The 16,798-nt window shown below is 38.8% G+C and overlaps 1 protein-coding gene across 1 annotated transcript in view; it reads left to right on the forward strand.

Annotated features, from left to right (window-relative positions):
- Positions 1-16,798, forward strand: part of LOC109700328 (cyclin-Y) — a 666,198-nt gene that overhangs the window by 575,933 nt on the left and 73,467 nt on the right. The window lies entirely within an intron of this gene.

The raw sequence follows: 16,798 nt of genomic DNA on the forward strand, positions 1-16,798 counted from the left end.
ATAATAAATAAGTACCTTTTGTAGTCTATTAGAAGTTGACAAGTGACATGGATTAAAAGAAAAGTTGACTTCAAGAAAGAGAATCAAGAGTACAGTGGTTGGGATGGCATGTTAGGTATGGCATGTTAAGAATAGCAAGAAGGACATTAATCGTCCCTACCCCAAACATACTGGGATTTCAAAGATTTTCTCAGTGATACCTGACCATTAGCTTGCAGAGATGTGTCTGCAACCTAACACTTTTTAAAAAAAAAGAAATCATTTTTATATTCTTTTGGTTTTTTTTGGTGGGCTTCTTTGATAACACAATAGCATCATTTTGACAGATAGCCCCTTCAGTCATGCTGAGTGCCTTGCTTTAAAAGCATCATTACACCCCCAAGCTCTTAAGACCAGGCCTCAGCCCATAAACCAGGGTTTTATTTTGTGTGGCCATGAGTTTTCTGTGTGCCTCTGTACCACCATTTCTGCAGAAGAAGCAAGCAATGATGAAGATGCAAGCACTCCATGTGCTGCTGATACCTAGAGATTATCAGCTCAATCTTTATGGTTATGTACTTCTAGGCAAGCACTCTACCATTTGAGCCATGACTCCAGTCTTTTTGTTATAATGTTGTTTTTGATTTAGGTTCTGGCTTCAAACTGCAATTCTCCTGTCTACATTTCCCAAGTAGCTGGGATTACTGGTAGGCGCCACCACACTGGGGATAAAAGGGATTTTTTTATGTGTTTTATTTTGTTTTTTTAAAGACAATAGGGCACAGAATTTCAAACAAGTCCCTAGGATTTCTCAATTTTACCTAGGAAGTTTATAACATTTCTTGAGAGAAAGTGTTACGATTGTCCATAGAGTGTGTGTATTCAAATCCTAATTCCAAGTTTAAATTAGATAATGAAAGGGAGGGGGGAAGAAAGACAAGAACCTACTAGGATAGTTATATTTTCACTGCCTTTTCCAAAAAGGAAATGAGGTATAACAACAATCCATCCAAAACAAATAAATTAATCATGATTTAGTACAGTACATAATACATGGCAAAAGCTCAAGAGTTAATTATTAAGATGTGCACTAATATTTCAGCAAACTTTGGTATTTAGGTTGATTTAAGTAAGGAGAAATTGACATAAAATGACGGGCATAGAGTTTGAGAGTTTTGATCATCTATGATATGCAAAAAATGATGGGCATAGAGTTTGAGAGTTTTGATCATCTATGATATGCAAAAAATGATTTGAGCTTATTCTTCAGATAACTATTTTTCTGAAGCCATTTGTTTTTGATATTACTTTGTTGTGTCTCTTGTTAGAAGGACATGAAATATCCTTATATCTGTACAATCAGTGATGTTCCTTAGCATCTGGAGTTTTTGGACATTTGCCTGGGACCATTCACCAGTCATAAGAAACAGAAGGCCACCACCACAAGGAGCATCTAGACTTGCTCAGACTTAACTGACACACAGATATCAAATTCATCTTAGGCTCAGAAAATCAGATGGCTGGTTTCATGGAAAAGTTAACAACCTCCTCTATTCCTATCTGTGTTGTCTTTCTTTGGACTTTATGGAAGATTGGACTCTTAACCTAATAAATGAGGCTGTGCTTGCACAATCAAAACAACTAGCTGAAAACTGGAAAATTCAGTCAGATGTTTTGCCTTCACAAACTCTTACAACCAGTTTGACAACTTGTTTTCACTATGTTGAGTCTTTTCTTTTAAAATAACTGTTGTTTTACCATAATATAATATATATTGTGAGAAACATAAACAATTCAGTATAGATATGAAATTGATTTTGAGAAAGTCCAGAATCCTTATACTGTTAACATTTTTATATATCTCTTCCAAGTCTTTTCAAAAATACTTTATTTTCAGTATATATGTACTTTTTGCATTTGATTTCTCTATCCACTTTGTAATCTGCTTCTCTTACCTAAAAATAAATTGTGAGTTTGCCTAGGTTTTTAAATATTATTTTCTGCCATGGATTTATTAAATAGTAACATAATTTTCTTCAAAGAGTTATGTGTTGTTGAATAACTAATCTTCTCATTTTAATATATAGAATACTAGTAAGCAATCCTACACATAAATTTGAGGCATCTATCAGATTATATTGTTTTATGACAGTGGAACAAAAACAGCAGAATACTATATTAAAATTCTATACTGCTGTATTCATAGTGAAGTGCTTTGTGTACATGAACTCATTTTGACAGTGAAACTTACATCACCCTTTTGGGTTTCTGGGAGAAAAGAAAGAGGACAAACACTTCCACTCTGTGTTAGTCTCTGCATGCTATATCACTATGACTGGATTTAAATAGGTGGCTGGGACTTGACAGAGGTATTGCTATTGCTTAGTATATTAAATGAAATTCAGAGACAGGAGTGTTTGAAGCTCTGTTTTCTGTTGAATGGAAGTCTGGAAGGAGATGTGTTGTTATTTAGAGACTCTCCCTGACAGTTCTTCTTTGTAAGGTAGCTACCTCTAAAGGAGAAATAAACAGTCATTGGAAAAAATTTTCATCAGATGACTACAAAGGCAATGACTACAAAGAAGTTGTATAAAAGCTGGCATCAGGGGCTCACACCTGTAATCCTAGCTACTCGGGAGACAGAGATCAGGAGGATTGTGATTCACAATTGGCCTGAGAAAGTAGTTCAAGAGACCCTATCTTGAAAATACCCAACACAAAAAAGGGCTGGCAGAGTGGCTCAAGTGGTAGAGCACCTGCTTGGCTTGAGGTTCTAAGTCCAAACCCTAGTACTACCAAAAAAAGTTGTGTAAAACCTAATCAATGAAATAAATACTTTTTGAATTCTACACCAGCCACTGTGCATACCACATATCCTCTTGATCACATTGCAGAAGTCTAGAAGCAATTCTCCAAGTCCCTGTTTTCAACTACATACGGTAACATAGGCTTTTGGAATTTCCCTGGGAGACCCATTGAAACTGTTTCCAGAACATGATCCATTTACACACAGTTACTAAATGAACTTAGAAGGACACCAAGTCTTCCTTTTCCTAATTTAGTTCCCTAATCTCATTATATCTCATAAAGACTATTACTGCCTGAGGCGAAGTTACAACATAACTCTACCAGAGTCACCCTGGCCTTCTGCACTGTTTAGAACCGAGAATGTAAGACTTTTATCTTCATTGGGAAGCAAGTCAAATTTCAGCACACTGTACCCTCTTCTGCGGAAGCCTGGAGGAAATTGAATCTGCACTGGCAGTTCTTTGTGGAGGAGGTTGCACATGGAGACCAGCCAGGGACTTCTGATATATCCTGTAAAATTAATCATGTGCTTGAAAGTTATCTGATAAGAAGATAATCACACTGCCTTCGTCAAACCTCCTGTGTCTCATGTCTGTTCACACACAGTTTAACTTTCCAAGTTCAGTATCAAAACTAATGAAGTCTTTCTACCATTTTGAGCACAGAAACAATTTGTTTGTTTTTTTTTAAATCATTTACTGAGATCAAGATTCCCCAGGAGAAGTATGTCTGTTCATCTACTTTTGGAAATACTGACTTTAATAGTTTTTGCTCTAAGTAGTTCAGTTTTGAATTGGTTTCTGCCTTTCAGCTTTGAGTGAGATAGGAATAGGATTCCTTATAAAATGTTGTATTTTCTTATTATACTTTTTATCTCTAAGTTGTAAAAGTAAAGGAATGATGTGAGAGATCGGGAACTGATGTTACGAAAATCCTAAACCTTGCTTTTGCCTCTGGGAGATTTATTCTTAATAGACTGAAAATTTCTTGAGCAGTTACTATGTGGACCTCAGTGTGGGTGTGAAAGAAGACTCAGTAAAATTTTACTTGTAGTAAAAGTTGTAAAGATCCAGTAAGATTAAGGGAATTCAACTTTTATTTTGAGGAAATTTCAAATTGATAGAAAAGTTGCAACAATAATTATAGAGTACAGAATTTTCATAAATTACTAAAAGGAATTTTAAATACTTTGGGTCTGAGTACTCATTCTGCTTGATATAAGCTTATTGAAATGGGCTAAGTATTTTGTTTTTTGTTTTTTTCTCTTCACAGAATATCTAGAAATGGAAATGCCATATGCACAAAAATTTTGGTACAGACCAGAAGTCTTTAGAATGTCAGTTCCTTGAGGTTATGTGGGAGTCTTATCTGTCTGTCTATCTGTCTCTCTCTCTCTCTCTCTCTCTCTCTCTCTCTCTCTCTCTCTCCTCCCTCTGGTGGTTGGGATCAAACCCTTGTGCCCAACTTTCTCTTTTCCTGCCCTTTCCTATTTCCTCCTTTGCCCACCCTTCCTCTTCTTTCACCTTGTCCTTCTAGTTAGGAGACACAAAGGAAGTAGTACTTGTAATGTGTAATGGTCTACACAACTAAAGGGTACCTGACAGGTAGCTTTGCTTCCCTGGTGCCCTTGTTAAGATAGCCCAATGAAGGGACCATTGTGCTGATGTTAATACTTAGCTCAGAAAACTTATCGCATGTTCTCAGTGGGAAGTTTCGTGTGTGCAGCACTGGTCTTTTCTGTATGACATTAGATCTCATCCCTGAATAGGTACAAAGTCTTGGTCACTGTGCCCAGTTTTTCCATTTTTCAGATGCTACTGTTGAGGAAGGAGCTGTCCTTACTTTGCCAGCCTGTGACTTCCCGGTTTGCTGTCTTCAGTCACTGAGGCAGAGATAATCCACCTGTTCCTCACACTAGCTGGACAGGCAGTGGGTGCTTCATCAGCAGCACAGTGCCACCTGTGCTTCATTTCCCAGCTCTCAGCCTCAGCTCAGCCTCTGTACGTTGCCCAGGGACTACTGGAATAGAGACTGGAAAGAGAAAAACAGGAAGTCTGGGAAGGCACAAAGTTTGTGTTTGAAGCAGGGGCTTTGTCAGAAAGGCCCTGTATGAAGCAGACTTTCTCTAATCCTTGAAGCAGAGCATCCACCCCCAGCATCTGTGTTGTAGTCAGTGTTTTGACTTTTTTTTAGATGTTTTTAAATTTTTATTTTGAAAGATTTCAAACTTAAGAACAGTTGCAGTAATAGTATAGAAAACTAATACATTCTTTACCCAAATTCACCAGTTTGAAACCAGTGTTGCACCACATTCTTCTCATCCTCTGATCATTGTCATATATTATTTTTTTCTGAATTATTTATTTTGGAGTCATTTACCTACATCACACCCTTTACCCTCTAATGCCCCATCGAATGTTTCCTGAGACCAACTCTGTTCCCTGTTTTAAATACAATATTGTTATAAAAGCCAAGAAGCCAACATTGTACAGTTCTTTTTAATTAACTGCCTATCTGCCAGTTGTGTTACGTGGCTCCATTGTGTCCTTCATAGCATCTCATTCTCTGGTACCAGCTTTAGTCCAGGGTCATGCAAGGCATTTAGTTGATGAGCTCATTGGGGGTCCTTTTGTCAGAGCAGATCCTCAGCCTTTCTGTCATTCATGACCTTGACCTGTTGAATACAGAGGAATGGATTGTTTTTAGCATAGTAGTTCTTATTTTGGCTTTTCTGAAGGATGCAGGTAAGCATTCACAGCCAGAATACTACATCCTTGCCACTTGGAGAGCATCAAATCTGCAGGCATGTAATTTCCATCCGACCCTTAGGGGACCCTTAGGGGTTCAGTGGTGCTGCTGCTGCTGATTTTGAGTGCAGGCAAGGTGCTGTCCAGATTCTCCACTGTATGTCTGCCGGCTTCCCCTTGCAAAGTACTAAGTAGTCTATGGGCAGACACTTTAACATCATGCAAATAAGCTGCCCTTTAGCACACCCAGATGTAGCATCTGGTGATCATGTCTGAATCTGGCTTTATTATTTTGGGTACAGAATGGTAATTTTCTAGGTCCACCACTCCCTGTGCATTCTACTATAAATAAGGAGGGCCTCCTCTTCACAACTGTCCATCCACCTGTCCATTTATCCATCTGTCCATCCATTCATCTTAATTGTGTACCCACAGACTTCTCTTTTTTCACCGCTACAGAGTTGACCTAGAGTTAGCTAGTGAAATTTTCTTCAAGCCAGTTCTCTGTTCTTGGGACAGACTTCCTTGTTCCCCTTTTAAGCACTCCTGTGCTTTTTGCTACAGTAAGATAGTCCAGCCTCATCTTGCATCTCCTTTTTCTCAATCCAAACCAGTTATTTCTCCAGGGAGCCTGGATTCCTTTTACTGGCAAATGGTGTTAGAAGTGTGTTCATTGCTACTGGATTGTCATTGATGGCAGGCCCATTCAACAGACATCACTAGGTAGTAAATATTTCAGAAACTGTAGATTCATATACTTTACATTTCAAATTCCAGGATCCCATAAGGTTTTTTCTTGACTTTGATTTTTAACTGTTTTTTTCTTTATGAATAACTTACTATTTATTTATTTATTTATTATTTCTTTTATGCATGTGTGCATACAATGTTTAGGTCATTTCTCCCCCCTTCCCCCCGCCCCTCCCTTTCCCTCCGCCTCCCCCCCCACCAGACAGAAACTATTTTGCCCTTATCTCTAATTTTGTTGAAGAGACAGCATAAGCAATAATAGGAAGAACCAAGGGTTTTTGATAGTTGAGATAAGGATGGCCATACAGGGAGTTGACTAGGATTGCTTTCCTGTACATATGTGTTACATTCTAAATTAATTCTTCTTAATCTAACCTTGTCTGTAGTTCCTGGTCCCCTTCTCCTGTTGGCCTCTGTATCTTTAAAGTTTCTGCATTAGTTTCTCTTCATTGAGGGCAACAAATGCTATTTTGTTTTTTGGGTGTCTTCCCCATCCTCATACCTCCCTTGTGTGCTCTCGTTTTATCATGTGATCAAAGTCCTTGTGTGTTTACCCTTGATCTAATGTCCACTTATGAGGGAGAACATAGGATTTTTGGTCTTCTGAGCCTGGGCTAACCTTGCTCAGAATGATGATCTCCAGTTCCATCCATTAACTTGCGAATGGTAAGATTTCATTCTTCTTCATACCTGCATAAAATTCTATTGTGTATAAATACCACATTTTCTTTTTTTTTCTTTTATTCATATGTGCATACAATGTTTGGGTCATTTCTCCCCCCTTCCCCCCACCCCCTTTCTTGCCTACCCCACCCCCTCCCTCTCCCCCCCACTACATTTTCTTAATCCACTCGTCAGTAGTGGGGCATATTAGCTGTTTCCATAACTTGGCTATTGTGAATAGTGCTGCAATAAAATTGGGTGCTCAAGTGCCTCTGGAGTAACCTGTGTTGCATTCTTTTGGGTATATCCCCAAGAGATACAGATGGTAGAACTATGTTTAGGTTTTTAAGAAGCCTCCGAATTTTTTTTCCAGAGTGGTTGTACTAGTTTGTATTCCCACCAGCAGTGTAAAAGAGTTCCTTTTTCCCCCGCATCCTCGCCAACACCTGTTGTTAGTGGTGGTGTTAATGATGGCTATTGTAACAGGGGTGAGGTGCAATCTTAGTGTGGTTTTAATTTGCGTTTCCTTTATGGCTAGATATGGTGAGCATTTTTTCATGTGTTTTTTGGCCACTTGAATTTCTTCTTTTGAAAAAGTTCTGTTTAGTTCACTTGCCCATTTCTTTATTGGTTCATTAGTTTTGGGAGACTTTAGTTTTTTGAGTTGCCTGTATATTCTGGTTATCAGTCCTTTTATGTGTAGCTGGCAAATATTTTTTCCCACTCTGTGGGTGGTCTCTCCAATTTAGAGACCATTTCTTTTGTTGTGCAGAAACTTTTTTAGTTTTTGAAGTCCCATTTATCTATGCTATCTCTTAATTGCTGAGCTGCTGGGGTTCCGTTGAGAAAGTCCTTGCCTATACCTATTAATTCCAAAGTAGTTCCTACTCTTTCCTGTACCAACTTGAGAGTTTGTGGTCTGATATTAAGATCCTTGATCCATTTTGAGTTAATAATGGTATAGGGTGATATACATAGATCTAGTTTCAGTTTTTTGCAGATTGCTAACCAGTTTTCCGAGTGGTTTTTGTTGAAGAGGCTGTCTTTTCTCCATTGTATATTTTTAGCACCTTTGTCAAAGATAAGGTGGTTATAGTTGTGTGGCTTCATATCTGGGTCCTCTATTCTGTTCCACTGGTCTTCATGTCTGTTTTTGTGCCAGTACCATGTTGTTTTTATTGCTATTGCTTTGTAATACAGTTTGAAGCCAGGTATCGTGATACCTCCAGCATTGTTCTTTTGACTGAGTATTGCCTCGGCTATTCGTGGCCTCTTGTGTTTCCATATAAATTTAACGGTAGATTTTTCAACCTCTTTGATGAATGTCATTGGGATTTTGATGGGAATTGCATTAAACATGTAGATTACTTTTGGGAGTATAGACATTTTTACTATTTTGATTCTACCAATCCATGAGCATGGGAGATCTCTCCACTTTCTATAGTCTTCCTCAATCTCTTTCTTCAGAAGTGTATAGTTTTCCTTGTAGAGGTCTTTCACATCTTTTGTTAGGTTTACACCTAGGCATTTGATTTTTTTTGAGACTATTGTAAATGGAATTGTTTTCATACATTCTTTTTCCGTTTGCTCATTGTTAGTGTATAGAAATGCTAATGATTTTTCTATGTTGATTTTATATACTGCTACCTTGTTATAGCTATTGATGATGTCTAGAAACTTCTGAGTAGAGCTTTTTGGGTCTTTAAGGTATAGGATCATGTCTTCTGCAAATAGGGATATTTTGACAGTTTCTTTACCTATTTGTATTCCTTTTATTCCTTCTTCTTGCCTAATTGCTCTGGCTAGGAATTCCAGTATTATGTTGAATAGGAGTGGAGATAGTGGGCATCCTTGTCTGGTTCCTGATTTTAGAGGGAATGGTTTCAGTTTTTCTCCGTTAAGTATAATGCTGGCTGTAGGTTTGTCATATATACCTTTTATAATATTGAGGTACTTTTCTTCTATTCCTAATTTTCTTAGAGCTTTTATCATGAAATGGTGTTGGATCTTATCAAAGGCTTTTTCTGCATCTATTGAGATGATCAAGTGGTTTTAGTCTTTGCTTCTGTTAATGTGGCTTATTACATTTATTGATTTTCATATGTTGAACCACCCCTGCATCCCTGGGATGAAGCCTACTTGGTCGTGGTGAATAATCTTTTTGATGTGTTGTTGAATTTGGTTTGCCATTATTTTGTTGAGGATTTTTGCGTAAATGTTCATTAGGGAGATTGGCCTGTAGTTCCCCTTTCTGGAGGTGTCTTTGCCTGGTTTTGGGATAAGTGTAATACTGGCTTCATAAAATGTGTTTTGGCAGTTTTCCTTCCCTTTCTATTTCGTGGAACAGTTTAAGGAGGGTTGGTATCAGTTCTTCTTTAAAGGTCTGATAGAATTCAGCAGAGAATCCATCAGGTCCTGGCTGAGATCTGGAGGACTGTGGTTCATGACCAGCCTGGCAAGTTCTCAACTCTAACAAGTTCTCAACCCCATTTCAATCAATATCTGGCTGTTGTAGTGTGTCTGTCACTCCATGCCATGTGGGAGACAGAGATTAGGAGGATGACAGTTCCAGGCCTGCTGGAGCAAAAAATTTGGGAGACCCCATTTCAATGGAAAAAAGCTGGGTGTGGTATTATGTGCCTATCATCCCAGTGATAGCAAGAAGTCTAAAATAGGAGAAACACAGTCCAGGCTGGCCTGGACAAAAAGTGAGACCCTACCTCTAAAATAGCCAGAGCAAAAGGGTTAGAGGTATACACAGTAGTAGAGTATCTTTCTAGCCAAATACTGAAGCCCTGAGTTCAAACCCCAGTACCACCAAAAAAAAAAAAAATCTATCTTTTGACTTTTAAATATATTCCCTTAAATGTAATTATTAACATCTTAAAATGGTATATCAGGTAGCTAAAAATTGCCTTTACTTTCCTTTAAGTACTTTATCATTAAAAGATTGAGTTCTCACAGCCCTCATTTTGTCACCATCTCTGGAAGTTATTTGTGTGCCCAGGGCCCTATTCTTGTTACATTTGATTAGGGAAAATGGAGCAGTAAGAACAGTATTGGGCATAATATTGGAACAATGCATTGTGAAGTAGCAGCAAAGAATTAGTAACTGGAAGTGTTCTACATCTTACAAGTCTTTTAAGATAGAAAATCCATCATAATCCCATATGCACCTACTGATACACAGTAGCCCCTGATATAGCAAACAAGTGGCTCAATAACCATGAATGAAGCAATGTTCCCTCAAAAAGATAATTGTATTTATGAATGGCATCTGTTCAAATAACTTAGAATGCTATCGTTCTGGAGTATGCTGTGTAAGGAGGGAAAAAGAAATACAGTGGATTTAATACTACATCTGTGACTAGTTAGTTATGGCACCTCTAGGTATTTGGTGGTTTCAGCAAAAGTTCTAATTCATATTCCAGATATCAATAACTATAGGGAAGACTGTAAAACTACATAGACAAAAGATTTGATACACCCACTAGTTTAAGAAAACTGGAAAGTGAACGCAGCTCCCTGCTGACCTGAAAATTGCATTCAGTGCATCATTTCATGAGGTATCTATGGGTATCTATGCACAGATGGAGGCTTTGTATAGAAATGAGGTATCCTGCAGGTCCTTATCAATGCTGATTGCAAAAAATGCACTAGATTGTCAGGAGAGCACGGGAAGGACATAGCAAAGGAAACATTGCTACAGTTACCCAGGAGCTTGGAGACACTAATTATTACAGCTAGATAAGACACTGGGTTTGGACTGTCACTGTTACTTTTCAACTATGGCTGTTGAAGGCTGACTTTTATTTGATTTAATACTTTTGCTCAGACATATTTCATGTCTATTAATTTCCTTTCTACAAATCACTAATTATTCTCTTCAGGCTTCCTTTTTTTTTTACATGTTTTGATATTATTTGCCTTTGGAAAATTTGAATTTTTTATTAAACAGAATATACAAACAGCATGTAATCTGGTTGGCATAGGTAGCTAGGTATATAAGAGGCTAATGAGTAGAGTTTTAGGAGGATAAGCTTGGTAGAGCCTAGAAAAAAGCAAAAATAATATACCAGACAAATTTAAAATGAATTGATAAAGAATTCAAAATCTAGACATTTTCTAAAAGAGCTAGCCATTTTCTCTTTTTTCTTTTGGTAAACTGATTGGTGCCTAAGTCTTTATTTATGACTTCTTGTTGTTGGTGGTAATGATGATGATAATGGTATGTGTGTGTGTGTGTGTGTGTGTATTGGGAGATGAAACAAAGGCTTTACATGTGTTAAGCAGGTACTGTATCACAGAGCTACACATCCAGCCTTTGTTCTGCATTTATAAGCTTTTTTTTGGTGGTACTGGGGTTTGAACTCGGGACCTTGCACTTGCTAGGCAGGCATTCTACAACTTGAGCTACACCTCCAGCCCCTGGGTTTTAATTTACAATGGTGACACTGCTTGATACATACCATTCAGGTATTTAATGTATATATAATAAGTTTACAAGTAGAGTTTTAGGACAGTAAGCTGGGTTTAACGTAACTTACTTATCTGTGTTCTTCCAGAATGCAGAAAAAGCAAAAATCACATCAATGGTCAATGCCATCTGAAGAAAACACTTAGGAGACAGGCATAACATACCATGCAGGACAATGGGAGAAGCTTTAGGGTTGGTCAGGATGCAGAAGAAGCAAGGGGAAGGCCTAGCCCTCAGCCTTAATTTGGGTATGCTCCTGATAGGTAAGACCAGGCAAGGGATACAGCCAAGGATTGGTTAGTTTGCATAATTTGGGGGAGACTTGTGGCATAGTTGTCCCTAATTAGACTGTACATGGCCCTAGATTGATTAGGTGCAGGAAACATGTAGGCACAGTGTGTGAGGGTTAGAAAAGAAGGTGGCTCTGATCACAGGGGCAGTATAAACAACTGTGGCAATCAGTTTGGCCCTGTGACTAATGGATGTCAAATACACAAATACAGAACCTAAGGAAGTACTGTTAGGGCAAAGACAAACAATCCCTTCCACCAGGAACTCAGAATCTAGTAGCTAAATCAAGTATTTATGCTGACAAAGTAAATCCAAAATATGAATGATGCTGCTATACTAGCAGCTTGTTATGGCTTGGGCCTCAAATGTCCCCCAAAGGCTCATATGCTAATGGCTTGGTCACCAGCTCACGCTACTTGGAGCCTTGTAAAGGAAGTTAAGAAACTGAAGGTGTGCCCTTGTAGTGGGTACTGGAGCCCTGGCTCCTCCTGGCTTTTTGCTTCCTGGCCAGCATGAAGTGAACAGCATTGCTCCACCATGCACTCTCCGCCATGATGTTCTGCCTTGCCACAGGCCAAGAAGCAACAGAGCCAATTGATGATCTGAAACCTCTGAAACTGTAAGCCAAAACAAATCTTTCCTTCTTATAAATCGATTATCTCAAATATTTTCCACAGTGACAGAGAACTGACTAACACCCAGTTCAAACAAAAGATGATGGACGTTTTAGAGAGATAAGCAAGGGAACAGAAAGTTTTCTTTCTTTAGTACCCTCTTCAATATTGAACTAGAATAACTACTTCAAAATCATACAAACCTGGGGCTGGATGTGTGGCTCAAGTGATGGAGAGCTTGCCTAGAAAGTGCAAAGTCCTGAGTTCAAACTCCAGTATCATAAAAAAAAATGTAAGAAAATGGACTGGGGTATGGCTCAAGTGGTAGAGTGCTGGCCTAGTTAGCCGTGAATTCAAGCCCCAGTGCCACCTCCTCCCCCACCCCCCACCAAATCATATAGCCTTGTTAATAAATGCTACCCAGTGCACATGGAAGGACATAAGTCAAGGCCTTACCCAGTGCCTGGCCCATAAGAAAGGTTAAAGGAAAGAAGTTCTTATATCTCCCTCCCACCTTGATGTCATTTTTGTCTTGCCATACATCATTGAATTAATGACAGCCTGACGTCATTCTTTTACTAAATAGAAGTATTCTTTGTTTGCAATTAATATTGGTAGACAGTTTGGCTCATAGTTGTTCATGATTCTTTGTAGATTTGTTTGTTCGCAGGGCCTTGCACATACTAGACAAGTACTCTACCACTGAGCTACACCCCCACCCCAGTTGTTCGCATACTTTCCATTTCAAAAGAAAGTCACACAGAGTTAAAAAAAAACAAAACCTGGGTTAATTTTGAGTGATTCTTGATTAGTTGGTGTGTGATGGGGGAGAGGCAGCCTAGAGGTGCCCAGATCTGGACCTCTGTGGTGATGGTCACATCTCTTTCTGCTAGAACCACATTGGCATTTCCCTGTTCCAGTGGGACCTCATCCAGGCACTGCCATTCCTGGAGGGCATTACCACTTGAGGGTTTCCTTATGAATCTGGCAAAGAATTATAGAGCACAGGCTCAGGATGCTTGGAATGTCCTGTCTACCACTAGCAAAAGCAATCCTTTCCAATGAGGAGTGGTAACAGGGTTTGGGAGAGAGACAGAGAAGCTGTTTCCCATTAATTTATAACCTTTTGTAGGAAAAAGCTGAGACAAAGATAGTCTATAATTAAAAATTATTTTTCTCATGCAATAACCATGGAGATTCAATTTCCATGGAGTAAAAGTATATGATTTAAAATGTTTACATTTTTCTTAGTCCCTAGGGTTGTAAATTTTGTTTCAGTGCCAAATCCTCTAAGCAAACAGCCATCAAACATCTAATACACTTGATGCACAAAGGCCATTGCTGAGTTAGTCTGTATCATGATACAATGATATCCATGGCTACTGTGTTTTCATGTATATTAAACGCCAATCATTCTGTTCCGCTCTCAACAAACATTATTTCCAATTTTTGTGCTCTATCCTTACTTCTTAAACTTTACTGTGTGCAGTAAATCATCACAACATTTATGTGAAGAACAGATCCCATGAACTCAACCATACAAATCAGAAATTCTGATTATGCCCATGGTTAATGAAGCCCAAGCATCTATTAGTCAACCCCTCTCACTAGGTCAGGGCTTAAAATAATTAGGCAGTATAGCCTCTGAGTTACTATAAAGTCTGTCAGTATTTAAAACCAGATTTTATTAGTATATGTTGATATAAGACTCTTGCTAGTTTTTGTATAACCATCATTGTTTGACCTTCCAGAACGAGTCAACAAGAAGGAATCAAGTTTTTATCAAGAATATTAATCTTTTTTTAAAAACAAATATGAGAACTGGTAGTGTTTTTACAGACCAGGGGGGGAAAAGTCAAAGAATATCTAAGTCAGCTAAAGGAAACTTTACAATCTTCAAAGACCAGCCCTAAAGGAAGGAGAGAGGTGGGTTGTTCTAGGTCTTTGCAAAGGCAGTAGGTTAAAGAAACAAGGGCTTTGTCTTTTTTCCTTAAGCAGGCTCTTAAGCATTCTTTCTCTGGTCATTGCACATCTGCCCCATGAGTCAGTAATCCCAGTTCCTTCCTGAGTCTGTAAAATCCCTTGTCCAGGACTCAGGAGAAGGCGGGGACATTGGGCATCCGGGGCTGGGTCCCAGCCCATGTTCTTGAGGCTTTGTGAGACTTCTAACAGCATCATGCTACAAGTTGTTTTGCATCATGTTTTACGTTTTACATCATATAAACAATAGGTATTTTCTCCTGTGTTCTAACCCCCCCGCATCAAGTAGGTGGGAGAAGTTGCAGGAAAGCAGGTGGCAACTGGGAAATTAGGAGGTTAGGAAAAGGAATGTTATTCCCCTGTAGGTCAAAACACAATGTACACAGGTGTTTTTTGAGTTACCAAGACCTGACTTAGGAAGAAATGCCATCTTATATAAAACCATAATCACAAACATATGTTATATATGCATATGTGTGTGTATGTGTGTGTGTATACACACAGATACTTATTTATATGTCTGTTTTCCCCTATCTCCTATCCACCATCCCATGTGTGTACACTGGAAACCAGTATGGAAACTAGCCAAATGGATTGTTCTCACTACCTTTCATCTTCATTTGTCTTCTTACACTTATAATTTGGACAATCACCAATACATCCCCATGCATCTTTTCAGCCTTACCCTCCTTTCTCTCATAATTCTATTCCCAGATCTTTAGATCTCCTGTCCATGATGCCCAGCACCAGCACCATTTTCTCTCCTAATTTTTTTCCATTCTGTTTCTTCATTGGAAATGGCCTTAGTCATGGCTGGAAAACATTGCGGTAGGGCTAGTGACACATCTGTGCTGAGCAAACAGAGAAGCCAAACATTTTGAAATGAGGACATCATGATAAAGAGCCAGGGCCAAGAAACCACAAAAATCTTTGAAATTATTTTGTCATCTTTTTTTGAATCTCCTGTATCTCTACCTCATTACCTTCCTCCAATTAAATCTGTCTTGTCAGCTTTTCTGCTAAAACACAATTTCTTATCAAGCTTTATTTTGTTTAGCTTCTTTCCTAAGTATTGTATCAATGTTATCTTCTGTTATTCTACAGGATTTTAGATACATTATAAAACTTCTACGGGTTTGACCCAAAACCCCAACAATATGACATTGTTGTAGGACTAAACAATTCCTAATCTCAGTTTACTAATTGATAAATGGTCTTCCAGGAACATTTGGCTCTGTGTGTGTCTGACATATAAATAAGCAGGTATACCTACTATATGTAGGTATATACATATAGTATATGTATTTTATACATTCACATATCCATGGATATACACATGCTTGTGATTATGTTTTTGGAAAACAGTCACATATAGGTGCCCCACAATAACAAAAGTTATTTCATTGAGTTGGCAAACTGAGGATGTCATTGAAGAAACCCATCCTTGGAAGACACCAAAAAGTAATAAAATAACTGTTAAATACTGACTTGACAACCCCCAAAAGTCTTCTGTGTTTCATTTTCCTTTAAAATTTTTTCCCATCCAATTTCCCCAGTCTGGGGATTATGTTTGTGTCTCTGCTTAGTCACTGCCCACCTGTTCTTTAGGGTGCTCCCCACAGTTTTCCTGGTGGTTCCAGTCCAAACTGTACCATTTTCTGAAACCTGAATTATGCCAAGTGCTAAGCAGGTATTATTTAATTCTCATACTCTCCCATGAGGTGAACCCTGCCACCCCTATTTTATTAGAGAGGAAACTGAGGCTAACAGAAGTGATATAACCAGAAAGTGGCAAAATCAGCCAAGATTGGGACCCAGCTACCTGCTTCTTGAGCCTCTGATGATGCTATCTGCTCCCACCTCCCCTAACTGGCTTCCTTGGATGTCCTGTTGACAATACAGCACTTGGTTATACTGTTTTCTTTTCTAGCATTAGTGTGTTTGGGTTTTTTGTTCTCTATTAGATTATCTAGTGTTTAGTTTTTTTGATTAGGTTATACATCCCTCTGAGGAGCATATAAAGGCTCAGACATGAAGAGAGTATAAATGTCTTTAGTCATTAATGGTGTCAGGATAGCAAGCACGGTCCTACAAACATGGTGGGGTTAAATGACTTTCTGAGGATTCAGTGGGGTGTGCAATAGCTTTTGTCCGGTGAACTCAATTTAGCCAACACTCCTTGCTTCTCTCCAACTTCTCAGCAAAGTTTAACATGTTATGTCTTTTCTCTGCCCTCCAAAGTCTGAGAAACTTTGCTCCTGCACAGATCTGGGAAGCAGTCTAATCTTTCTGCCTCTCTGTGGCTGCAAGGGAAACTTGGAGTGGGGTTGGGGTCAGGAATGTTCAGGCTAGTGTGAACTCTCCCACTGACCTTCTCCTGTTCTCCCACCCCAGCCTTTTGGCAAATCCCACTTCAGGCTTCGGTTTCCTCACCTGCCATCAGAGGATGGACCAGTTGACCTCCAAGATTTCTTCCAGGGCCACAGCTA

Source organism: Castor canadensis, chromosome 15 (genome assembly GCF_047511655.1).
Source record: "Castor canadensis chromosome 15, mCasCan1.hap1v2, whole genome shotgun sequence".
NCBI lineage: Eukaryota > Metazoa > Chordata > Mammalia > Rodentia > Castoridae > Castor > Castor canadensis.